General features: G+C 41.3%; 1 pseudogene; it reads right to left on the bottom strand.

Moving 5' to 3' along the window:
- Positions 1 to 12841: 12841 nt before the first annotated feature.
- Rps15-ps14 (ribosomal protein S15, pseudogene 14) lies at positions 12842 to 13281 on the bottom strand (annotated as a pseudogene).
- Between the last annotated feature and the right edge of the window lie 277 nt (positions 13282 to 13558).

The raw sequence follows: 13558 nt of genomic DNA, 5'->3' as shown, positions 1-13558 counted from the left end.
CTACAGGGGTATCCAGTTGGTGGGCGGAGGGAACAGACAAGTTGTTCTCTGTTCAAAGACAGACAATAAATAAATAAATAAGCAAGCAAATAAAAGCAATAGTAAGAGCACTTCCTCGGTACTCTCAAGATCCAGGGAGAGACTGACAGAAAGACAGCCCCATGAAATCAATAAGGAGTTATGTTTAAGACATTAAATTACTACTTTGTTATTTTAAACTATTTATTTATTCATCTCATTTCATTTTATAATTTTAAGCTGGTAAAAACATAAAATGGCCAAAAATATTTAAAACAAGCCATTTATCCTTTTATCCCCCTTCTAGCAGGATGCCTTCTGCTTGACATGAATTATGAAGTAAGAGAATCCTGCTGAGACAGGTGGCTGAAGCAGGCGGTGGTGGCTTATGCTTTTAATTCTAGCACTCAGGAGACAGAGGCAGGCGGATCTCTGAGTTCGAGGCCAGTCTGGCCTACAGAGTGAGATCCAGGACAGCCAGGGCTACACAGAGAAACCTTGCCTTGAAAAATCAAACAAACAACAGCAAAAAACAGATTGGTGCTTGTGCTGGTCGTACTCTTGGGCATAGAATCTGGGTGGAGCCATCTGCCCAATTGTTTGGACTTGGTCCTAGGAATAGGCAGTCCTGGTATGGGCTAGCCTTTGCTACTGTACCCATAGTCATTCACTGTGTCTGTCTTCGGGGCGGCAGCTTACTCAGAATCCTGGGCACAGGGCACTTACCTTCTTTTCCTAATGAGATGGCCAAAAATGTGCACAGCCACGTGGATGGCCACATACTGCCTGAGGTACCATTATTGGTTCAAACGAACACTACTGGGCTGTGGGAGGAAAGTGCGCCATGGTGCTGGTAGCAGGCCAACAGACGGAGTCCAGACCATATCTTGAACCCAGTTGCTGTCTCTGGCTTCTGCTCCTCCACTCGGTATCCTCCCTGCCTAGCTCGATGAGCTAATGGTATAACTGATACTTACCTTCACTTTCCACTGGCCTTCCAGGAAGTAGGTCAGCAGGGAGAGCTCAGCCCTATCACAGTTCCTGGTAGCAAACATTTGGTCATAGTCACAGAGGTGGGTGGGTGGTGGGTGGGGGAGGGGTGCGCAGTGTATAGAGCTTGCTGAACACTCATGTCCGCGTGCACATGGGTCTTGTCTGGGTTCCATTTTCCTCCTTCCAGATAACAACGTTCTCTTTACAGGAGTAGGAAGCCAGGATACTGCAGTGCATGGGATAGGCTCAGTGACTTGCCACCCTGGCCCCTTTCATTGCTAAGGACAAGGATGAGGATCCACCCCCTGCTACATGTGGCAGATGGTGATGAACCTGTCTGATGAGCAACTTGCCAGAGGGAGAGCAAAGTAGTCCATCAGTGCTTCATGAATCCTTATAACAGCCTTTTATTTATTTATTAGATATTTTTAATTTACATTTCAAATATTATTCCCTTTCTGGGTTTCCCGGACATAAACCCTGTATCATATCCCCCCTCCCTTCTTCTATAAGGGTTATTATGGTTATAATACTCACACTCTGTTACCTCAGTGTTCTGAAATTCCCACGCTTACCACTCACCCACCACCTCCTTACCTTACTCAGGACTCATTAGCTTAAAGGTTTGCTGACAGTACTTTGCCTAGTAAATCAGCTGCTCCCCTCCTTGTACTTTAAACATTTGAACCTGTGTTTCCTACAAAGAGCCTGCTCTGAGAGCAGACTAATAGCTCAATTAGGCTCCTAAGTCTTTTGTGGTCCTGAATGTCCACTATTAAGGTGTCCATTCAATAAACTGTTCTTGCTTAACTAAGATCAGTGTTTGTGTGGTTTGAGTGGCAATGTCCTAAACCCCAACAAAGAGATCCTTTATTAAGCAAGGCAAAGAAACAAGGTGGCTGAATTAGAATCCCGCAGGACAGAAAGAGCAGCAAATAGCTTTGCAGGAGTAATTTTAAGAGTCAAAAAGGGGGGCTGGAGAGATAGCTCAATGGTTAAGAGCACCGACGCTCTTCCAGTGGTCCTGAATTCAATTCCCAGCAACCACATGATGGCTCATAACTATCTTAAACTGGATCTGATGCCCTCTTCTGGTGTGTCTGAAGATATCTACAGTGTACTCGTGTGTGTGTGTGTGTGTGTGTGTGTGTGTGTGTGTGTGTGTGTATACTCAGCTATTAAACACAATGACTTCATGAAATTCTTAGACAAATGGATGGAATTAGAAAATATTATCCTGAGTGAGGTTACCCAGTCACAAAAGAACACGCATGCTATGCACTTCCTGCTAAATGAATAATTGGCCCCAAAACTCGGAATACCCAAGATACAATTCACAGACTACATGAAGTTCAAGAAGATGAAAGACCAAAGTGTGGATGCTTCAGTACTTCTTAGAAGGGGAAACAACAAACTCACAAGAGGAAATATGGAGACAAAGTGTGGAGCAGAGGCTAAAGGAAAGGTCACCAGACACTGCCCCACCTAGGGATCCATTCCATATACAGATACCGAACCCAGGCACTATTGCGGATGCCAAGGAGTACATGCTGACAGGAGCCTGATATAGCTGTCTCTGAGAGGCTCTGCCAGAGCATAACAAATACAGAGGCAGATGCTGGCAGCCAACCACTGAACTGAGCATGGGGTCCCCAATGGAGGAGTTAGAGAAAGGATTGAAGGAGCTGAAGGTGTTTGCAATCTCATAGGAAGAACAATATTAACCAATCAGATCCCCCAGAGCTCTCAGTGACTAAATCACTAACAATAGAGTACACATGGGCAGACAGACCTATGTCTCTTGCTGCATATGTAGCAGAGGATGGTCTTGTGGGACATTAGTGAGAGGAGAGGTCCTTGGTCCTGTCATGGCTTGATGCCCCAGTGTAAGGCAATGCCAGGGCAGAAAGGTGGGAGTGGGTGGGTGGGGAAGCATCCTCATAGAAGTAGGGGGAGGAAGGAGGGGATAGGGAGGTTCCAGAAGGGAAACTAGGAAAGGGTATAACATTTGAAATGTAAATAAATAAAACATCCAATTAAAAAACCGGGATGAGTGGGTTCTGTTTTAGAATGAGCCAAGTTGGGTTGGTAGGTTCAGATTGAGCATGTTAATTAAAAATGGGGATTTTTGATTGCTGGACCTTGATGTTTTGATAGATGGACCTTGGTGATCAGCTTCAGGCACAAAGAGGTGATCAAATAAGGAACTAGACCTTGGTGGCTAGCTTTAGGAATGTGGAGTGACTAAATCAAGGGAGAGGAACTGAGGGAAGGTAAGATCTGCTGGCAACATACGTCATACTCTGGCCTGTTATAGCCCTTCATGTTTCATGCTCAGGCTGGCTTCAAACTTTTTGGGTAACTGAGGATGACTTTGAACTTCTGATCATTCTGCTTTCATTGCCTAAATATTGGCATTGCATGGTATCTGTCTGCATGTCCATTGGTTGTTGTTTGTGTTTTCAAACATGTTTTTTTCTGTTAAGTAGTCCTGGCTATTCTGGAACTTTATATGTAGACAAGGATGGCCTTGAACTCACTTGCCTATTGCTTTGGAATTCTAGGATTTAAAGTGTACCACCAAGCCTGTCACCATGCCCAGTTTTAAATCATAGTATTCATGGGCTGGGTTTGTAGGTGGGTTGATAGGATGCTTTGTGAGCATGTAGAAAGCCCTGAAGTGAATCTTTAGCATCCTATAAAACTAGACAGGGTGGTCCAGTTTCTAGTTTCCAGCACTGGGGAGGTGGAGGCTAGAAGATTAAGAGTTCAAAGTCATCTTCTACACAGGACATTTGAGGCCAGCCTAGGTTATAGAGACCTTGTCTGGAAAACAAAGATTAAAAAGTAGTATTTACATTATTGTCAAAGAAAGTCAACTTGAGGACAAAGACTACTTCCAGAGTGAAGAGGGATATATCTTACTGTTCATTTTGTCAGGAAGGCACAACAGTCAAAGGAATATGCTTTTATTTGTGTGTTATAACTTAGAAGAAGCAAAGTGGGGTGTGGTAGTGATTACCTGCAATAGCCAACACTTGGGAGGCTAACAGGGCAGAGAGTTTGTCAAACAAACAAACAAACAAACAAACAAACAAACAAACACCTATAGGATGTAAGCCTGGCAGTGGTGGTGCATACCTTTAATTCCAGCATTTGGGAAGTAGAGGCAGATCTCTTTGAATTTTAGGTCAGCCTGGTCTACAGACTGAGTTTCAGGACACAGACAGGACTACACATAGAAATTTTGTCTCAAAAAAAATTAAATAAATATGATAGGACTTGCTCTCTAAACAAAACAGTATGCAATGAGGGATGAAACATAACAATATAATCACAAAAATTTTCAATATTTGGAAATGAAACACCCAATGTGTAAATTTAGTATGAGAGAAAAATACAAGGGAAACTAGAAAAGTCTTATGTTTTAAACTAAAAGATAATGAAAATGTAAAATATGCAGATAATGGATGCTTAGAAGAAAATCTAAAGTTTCAATAGTATATTAGGAAAAAAAGCAGTTTTGTTTTGTTTTGTTTCTTTTGTTGTAGTTTCTGCAGGATTGGAAAGTTAGATTTCCAAACTTCTGTTGGCTGTGAATACTAGCTAGCATTTATATTACTGAGCTTCAGTCCCGCTTTTTTCTTTTAACTTTTTACTTCAGACAGGGTCTTATTAAGTTGCCTAGGTTGGCCTTAAACTCACTGCTTGTGTAGCCCAAGCATCTGGTCACATGGTGTTCATTGTGAGGGAGCAAAGAGTGATGAATGCTTATGCCCAGCTCACTCTCTTGTTTTTTCATGTAGTTCAACATCCCAATGTAGAGAATGGTGCTTTCTGGTTAAGAACGTTTATTTGTTTATTTAATAATTATTTTTTGTTGGTGGTAGTGGTAGCTTCTCTCTCTCTCTCTCTCTCTCTCTCTCTCTCTCTCTCTCTCTCTCTCTCTCTCTTTTAATAGTGTCCCAAGTAGCTCAGAATACCTTGAGACAGTGTCCCAAATAGCTCAGGATAACTGCAGATGATGAGACTTCAGAGTCTCAGCTTCGCTTGTGGAAGACACACTGATACACCTATCTCTCTCTTTATCTATCTATCTATCTATCTATCTATCTATCTATCTATCTATCTATCTATCTATCTATCTATCTATCTATCTCATCTATTCCTTTACATTTGCTGCAAAAAACAAGCTTGTCTGTGCTTCAACCGGTTTCTGGAATTTGACATGCTCCCCATCCTATGAAGTTTGACTCAGACCTTGAACTTAGCCTGATAGGATGTTCTGTCAAATAATTTTGAAATATTCAGCCAAGTTCCCAAGTTCCTACACAAACAAAATTCCTCTAGAAATTTCCCACCCCTTGGAAATGCCCTAGTCTTGCAGTTTCGGGGGCGATGTAAACCTTACCAGCTTCTATGTTTCATGCCATTTTTCCCAACCCCAATTTAGGGAGATAGCCCTGTTTGCCAGAAAATAAAGCTTGTATAGTTTGACTAAAGTGGTTGGCTAATGACTCATTTGGTGGGATTAACACTGGGAAATACCATCACCACTATTTCATTCATTCACTTATTCATCTAATCATTCACAACAAATGGATTTTTACAAACATTTGGTTTTTGTCTTGCCTTGGTTATTGAATAAAACAAGCATATAAGAATCACCAATAGTGAAACTCCTTATTAATATGTTCAGCCTGAAGAGTTCTTAAGGCAATCTGTGTACTCTCTGCTACCTAACTTTGACAGATGCATTTCAGTTTAGGGTGAAATGCAAAAGGCGTCTTAGGATGCGAAGGTTTTGGGATACTTCATTCAAATCTCAGTGGCTGGCTACAACACCTCTACAGCAACTGTAGAGATTACAAGTGGCTAGTCAAACCTAAACCTTTCAGCCTTGGTGTCAGACACACACTTTGTCTGCAACAGTCTTCGGTTCCAGAAACACCTCTGCTATGTCCTTTTCCTTTCCCTGTACCGCCACCCAGTTCTCCATGTTCTTATTCACTTGGTGAGAATGTGTTGAAACTCTGGCTAAATTTAAGTGTAAACACTGATCCTGAGTGTTCAGACGGATGTCCCCTCTGACATCAGGATAAATTATGCCACATAGTGACTGAAAATAGAAGTAACCCAGAAATCAATTTGACCTCATTTTTCTCAAAGTAGAACTTTTTCCTTTTGTCAATTATAACTGAGTCCTGGGCTCTGAAGATGAGTCAAAACAAGGTAGGGTTGAAGGGAGAGGACTCATAATTTAAGTTTTTCATAAGTAAATTATACAATATTTAGGCAGATAACAAAAACTTCTAAGAAGTTTGTCAGTTCATAAAGAGTCTCTCTCTCTCTCTCTCTCTCTCTCTCTCTCTCTCTCTCTCTCTCTCTCTCATTTTTTTGAGACAGGATTCTGGCTGACCTAGAACTCACTATGAACACCAGGATGGTCTCACATTCACAGAGATTTGCCAGCCTCTGCCTACTGAGTGGTTGGATTGAAGGTGGACATCACAGTTGTTGTTTGAACAGGTAGAGCCCCCATAGACTCATGTGTGTAAAGGGAGTGGCACTGTTAGGAGGTGTGGCCTCGTTGGAGTAGGTGGGGTCATGTTGGAAGAAGTGTGTTACTATGGAGGCAGACTTTAAGGTCTCATATATGCTCAAGTCTAGTCAGTGCAACCTAGTCTTCTGTTCCCTGTAGATCAAGATATAGAACTCTCAGTTCCCCCGGCACCATGTCTGCTGCCTTGCCATAATGATAATGGACTAAACATCTGAAATTATAAGCTAGCCCCAGTGAAATATTTTCTATTTTATGAGTTGCCATGGTCATGATATCTCATCTCAGCAATGAAACCTAAACTAAGTTAGAGGTGGGTACTGGGGACTGTGGTATTGCTGTGATAGGCCTGACCATGTTTTTGTTTGGAGGAATGTGGATTTGGACTTTGGATTCGGAAAGCAATGGACTGTTTTAGTCAGGGATCAATGGAACGGTGCTGAAGGTGATTTGAGTTGCAAAGGCCTGGCTCACGAGATTTCACGGGGGAAGAATGTTCGTATATGATAGACTGTACTTGTCATATTTTGGCAAAGGAATTCTCAAAATAACCTAGTATAGACTCTGTCATGTGGCAACTAATGTTTTAGCAAGCCAAGTAAGGATAAATACAAAATGTATGGCTCAAGGATTATAAAGGAACCAGGAAATGGAATGGAGCTAAAGCCTGTGTTCAAAAAGATAAGCATATTAAAGATATTAAATGGAACTAAGGTCCTCAGGGGAAAATTCCAACTTGTGAAAAGGAATTAAAGCAAAGCTTAAATCCACGTGTGATGGCATATGCCTTTAATCCGAGCACTCAGGAGGCAGATGCATGAAGATCTCTGAGTTCAAGATGCAGAACAACCACCACACGTAGATTTTTTTTTAAAACTAGGATCTCTTGAAGCTAGGATAGCCGTGAACTTCTAAATCTCCTGCCTCCACGTCATGGGTGCTGGGATTGTGGGCAAACTTCATGAGAGCCAGTAAGATGGAATAATTCCAAAGAGGATTCCTCAGCTGTGGAACAGACCTGAGTGTACAGTGTCCATTTGGACCCATATCCTCTTCCCTACCCAAGAGACTTAGTAGGAGAAACCAACATTAACAAGAAACTCATGCAGCTTGCTATGACCCATGACCCTCTGAATCTCTCATTTCTTCTGCTTTGAGTAATGTAATATACTAGCTTACAAGCATGGTAAAAATCTCAGAACCGTTACATGTTTTGAAAAATATCATTTTATTTTTAATTGGCATAGAGTAAGTGTACCAGTGTACATAGTTGTGTGACATGATCTTGCACTACATGTATGTAATATATAATCATCAGATCAGGGTAGTTACCATATCTATCACCCTAGATATCGATCCTATATTTGTATTGGAATTATTCTGAGCCCTCTCTGCTAGTTATTTTGAAACTCATCAACCATAGTTACTCAGCTGAACACTGGAAGTTATTCCTCTCCTTACTCTACTGCCACAGGTCTTGACACTCAATTTTCTCTTGTGTAATTTAAGAGATTAGGGTGAGAAGATTTTGAAGCTTCCTTTCATGTTTAATCTTTGATATACTAATGTTCTAATTGGCTCTGTCATTTTCATTATTGTCGTAGATGTACTCAGCCATTTTGTACTTGACCTTAAAGGGTCTTTAGCTAAACACTTCACAGTAGTCTAGTGATAGTCAAGGTTGCTTGAAAATACCATCTGCAATGGAAAAAGTGAAATCTATTTTAATTTGCTTGTACTACTAAAGCAATGCATTAGCCATCTGGGAAGCATATCTATTAGTACAAGGAAGGGACTGGCAGGTATATTATATTATATTATATTATATTGTATTGTATTGTATTGTATTGTATTGTATTGTATTATATTATATTATATTATACTATACTATACTATACCATTATATTAGTAAAATCTTATCTCCTGTGCTAGGGGTATGGCTCAGTGGTGGTGTCTGACAAAATGCATGAGGCCCAGAATTCAGGTTCTGAGTTCCACAAATGAACCCATTCTTTACATAGCTTTATGTCCTAAATCAAACTGACCATTGTCCTGTCTTACATTTTGTTTAAACTTTTTCTCTTTCACATGTGCATGCTTATAATTGCAACACTTGAAAGGCCGAGACTGAAATATTAGAACTTAGAAGCCAACCTTGTCTACATAGTGAGTTTCAGGCCATCTTGAAGTGCATACAGAGTTTTAAGCCACCTGGTCTTGTGTAGACTGTACTGGATAGTTTTATGTCAATATGACACAATATAAAGTCATCTGACAAGAAGGAATCTCAATTAAGAAAATGCCTTCATAAGATTGGGCTGTAAGGCATTTTCTTAAGTAGTGATTTATGTCAGAGCACCCAGCCCATTGTAGGTTGAACCATTCTTCGGCAGGTTCTACAAGAAAGCAGGTTGAAATTGCCATGAGGACCAAGCCAGTAAGCAGTGCTCATCCATGGCATCTGCATCAGCTCCTGCCTCCAGGTTTATGTTCTGTTTGATAGAGTTCCTGTCCTGACTTCCTTCAATGATGAACAGTAGTATAGAAGGGTAAGCCAAACAAACCCTTTCCTCCTAACCTTGGTTTTTGGTCTTGGTTCTTCATGACAGGAATAGAAACCCTAAATAAGACAGAGACTGTATTAGTAGAGAAGAAAGGAAAGAAAGCGGGCAAAAACTGTGGATCACATCAGCAATAAAATACTAATATTCGATTACATTTATGTTTTTAACTTTACTGGAAGGATGAAAGAAAAGAAAAAAATCTATTTTAGGGAAGAATAGCTTGAAAGAGGCAAAATTTTAAAAAATGGACTTATCTTTTTATTAATCTCTCTCCGTGTGTGTGTGTGTCTGTCTGTCTGTCTGTCTGTCCTTCTGTCTGTCTGTCTGCTGCCTGTCATAATGTATCACTGTGATGTCACAGTTTAGTACTTTTATGGCAGAGGAGAGCACTGTCATGAAAACAGATCTGTGTGATGTCCCAAGACAACAGTACAATGACACAAAAGAACACTGAAATAAAAAATTGGAGTATTGTAGTGTCACTATTCACTTTATAATGTCACAAAACACATGAAAAAGGGGCGGGGCTAGAGACACGCCTTAGGAATTAAGAATAGTGTCTTAGGGTCGTATTACTGTGAAGAGACAATATGACTAAGGCACCTCTTATACTACACTTGATCTTAGCCAAAAGACCAAGAAGAAATGAGGCAACTCTTTTTTTTTTTTTAAAGATTTATTTATTTATTATATATAAGTACACTGTAGCTGTCTTCAGATACACCAGAAGAGGGCATCAGATCTCTTTACAGATGGTTGTGAGCCACCATGTGGTTGCTGGGAATTGAACTCATGACCTCTGGAAGAGCAGTCGGGTGCTCTTAACCGCTGAGCCATCTCTCCAGCCCGAGGCAACTCTTATAAAGGGCAACATTTACTTGGAGCTGGCTTACAGTTTCTGATGTTCAGTACATTATCATCATGGTGGGAAGCCTGGCATCCTCCAGGAAGACATGGTGCTGGAGGAGCAGCTGAGAGCTTTACATCCTGATCTTTAGGCAGCAGAAGTTGATTTCCACACTGGGCATAGCTTGAGTAGAGGAGACCTCAAAGTCTGTCCCCACAGTGATAGATATATTTGCTCTGGCAAGACTACACCTACTCCAACAAGGCCATACTTCCTAATAGTGCCATTCTGTATGGGTCAAGCATTCAAACTCATGCATTGTTGGGGGCCATTCCTATCCAAGCCATCACACGCAGCATGTCATGCTAATCTTCCAGAGACCAACACAATAAACATATCACAGTGATCCATTGTGACATCAGATGTTCCCACTTATCATCACAATGTCCCATTGTACCATCACTGTGCTATTCTGTGCCATCATAAGGTTCCATTGTGGCATCACAGTGCTCCCTTAGGTCATCACAATGCCCTAATTTTTTATATAACAGTTTCACATTGAGACAACACAGTATTCTATGTTGTCACCACCAGTCCACATTATGACACCTCAAAGTTGCATCGTGCACCACAGTGTTATATTCTACTAGGGTAATGTAATATTTCACTAGTCATCATAGTTCTGTAGTTTTATGTCACAGTATTCTACTCAAATGTCATAAAATACTGTATCACGCCTTCCTATTTGTATTTGGTAACATTACACCATTCCCTTATGTCATCAAATTCTCTGCTGGGCTACAGCAATGATATATTTGGTGATATTACAATGCTTCACTATGCCAACCCAATGCTGAATTATGACATCACAAAGATCCACTGAGACACTGCAATGCTCAGCTGTGCCAGCACAACTCTTCATTATGATGTCAAAAAGATTTTTTGTGTTGTCATGATTCTCTACCATGACATCAGAATGACTCACTATATCATCACAATGTGGCAGTCAGCAACTCTGGTGCCATGAGCTATAAAAATGCTCTACTGTGATGTCATAGTTGTCCATTGTGCTAGTACATGCTTCCTTGTGCCATTACTGTATGGCTTTGTGACATCATAAGGTGAATAGTGTCATCACAATACTCCATTTTTTAATGTCAGGGTTCCTTTGTGTCATTGTACTGTTGCTGTGTGACATCACACAGTTGCGTTTTCATCACAGTGCTCTCCTCTGCCATAAGAGTGCTAAACTGTGACATCACAGTGCTATACTGTGACATTATGATGATACATTGTGACATCGAATGCTACATTGTGATATCACAAGACTCCACTGTGACATCAAGATGTTCTATGGTGTCAATGCAATGCCACATTTTGACATCATAATGACTCATTATGACATACAATACTCTCTGTTCTATCATAATGCTACACTTAAACATCACTATGATAGGTCACAATGCTGAATTATGACATCATAATGCTCCTTCATGCTATTTCTGTACTACCCTGTGATATCATATAACTCAATTTTACCATCTAAGGGCTAGAGAGTGGTGCTCCATTATGACATGACAGTAATCTAATGTGTCACCAGAGTGTCTCCAATATATAACTCCACTGTGACATCATTGTGCTACTGTATGCTCCTCTATGCCATCACAACACTGAATTGCACCAGACCAACATTCCCTTGTGGCATCTCAGTGCTAAGTGTTATGCCATCACAATGCTGCATTGTGACAGACAAAGCTCTATTTTGCCAACACAGTGCTGCACTGGGACACTAAAACAGTGTATTGTGACATCTCAGTGGTCCATTATGTTTCCACCATACTCACTTGTTCCCTTACAATGTTATACAGTGACATCACAAAAGGTATTGTGTCCTTGCAATGGTCTATTGTACCATCAGAATGCTGCAATGTGATCTCGAGATACACTCTAAATGTGGTGGTTTAAGTGAGGATGGTCCCCATAGACTCTTATATTTGAATGTCTGGTTCCCAGCTGGTGGACTGCTCATGACAGATTATAAAGTATGGCCTAGTTACAGGTGATTACTGTGATGTCGTAATGAAGCATAGCGATAACATTCTATAGCACTGTGATGGTAAAAGGGAGATATGTGATGTCACAATTCTGCATGGTATTCAATCATGGTGATGCTTAAGTGTAGTATTATGATGAACCAGGAAGCACTGTATGTCACTATGAATCACTGTGATATCATAATATGGCATCGTATTGGCTCAATAGAACATTGTGATATTACAGTGGAGCTTTGTAATATCACAGTACAGCTTGGCCATGTCATGATGGGACATTATGATATCACAATGTAGTGCTGTGACGTCACAGTGTAGCATTGTAATGATGAAAAACAGCAGTGCACAGTGGTGAGAGTATAGTGGAGCACTGCGATGTAAGGGCAGAGCATTGGATGGGACAGTGAAACATTATAACATCACCCACGTATACCATGGTGGTGTCACCACAGAGCATTTTAAAGACACAAAGGAACATTATAATGTTCCAATGTACCAATATGATCATTTGTCACTGGAGGTGGGCTTTGAGGTTTGAAAAGCCTGTCATTTCCAGTCTTGCTCTCTCTGCTTCCATTTTGCAGAATGTAAGATGTAAACTCTCAGCTATCGCTCCAGCACCAGGCCTCCCTGCTTGCTGCCATGCTTCCCACTATGATGATCAGGAACTAACCTTTGAACCAGTGAGTAAGCTGCCTTTGTTATGGTTTCTCTTCGCAGCAATAGAACAGTAACTAAGACAGTAAGTAAAATGAGCAAATTTTAACTTTTTTTTTTTCAAGTAACGAGTCTTTATTGGCCTCCTCTGCTACTTGAGGGGAATGAATCGGGAGGAGTGGGTGGCACCAACACCAAGCAGGCCATGCTTCCTGGGCTTGTAGGTGATGGAGAACTCACGCCCAGGTAGTGGCCATTCATCTTGGGTTTGATCTTCATTTGGTTGAAGGTCTTGCCGTTATACACACCCACCATGCTGCTGACTCTTTCAGGACGAATTATTTCGTCCCTCAGGTGGGTCTTCACCACCTCAGGCTTCTCCATGGGTGGCGCCTCCTTCTAGGCTTTTCTTAAGGGCTTGAGCAGTGAGTACCAATTGTGCCTCAGGCCACACTCCAGGCACCACCTGTGGCGGGTGCTCTACAACTGCATTAGCTGCTCATAGGACATGTCCAGCAAGTGGTCGAAGTCCATGCCATGGTAGGTGAACTTGCAGAAGGTTCGCTTCCTCTTCTGCTTCACTTCAGCCATCTTGATGGCTGCTTGGAAAAGGACGTGTAAAATTTTAACTTTTTAGGGGCTGGAGAGATAGTTCAGTGGTTAAGAGCACTGAGCAAGGGGCTGGGGATTTAGCTCAGTGGTAGAGCGCTTACCTAGGAAGCACAAGGCCCTGGGTTCGGTCCCCAGCTCCGAAAAAAAGAACCAAAAAAAAAAAAAAAAAAAAAAAAAAGCACTGAGCAACCACATGGTGGCTCACAACCATCTGTAATGGGATCCAATGACATCTTCCGGTCAGTCTGAAGACGGT

This window comes from Rattus norvegicus, chromosome 11 (genome assembly GCF_036323735.1).
Source record: "Rattus norvegicus strain BN/NHsdMcwi chromosome 11, GRCr8, whole genome shotgun sequence".
Taxonomy (NCBI): Eukaryota; Metazoa; Chordata; class Mammalia; order Rodentia; family Muridae; genus Rattus; species Rattus norvegicus.
Note: the sequence above shows the minus strand (reverse complement) of the source record. Positions and strands in the feature narration are given on the sequence as shown.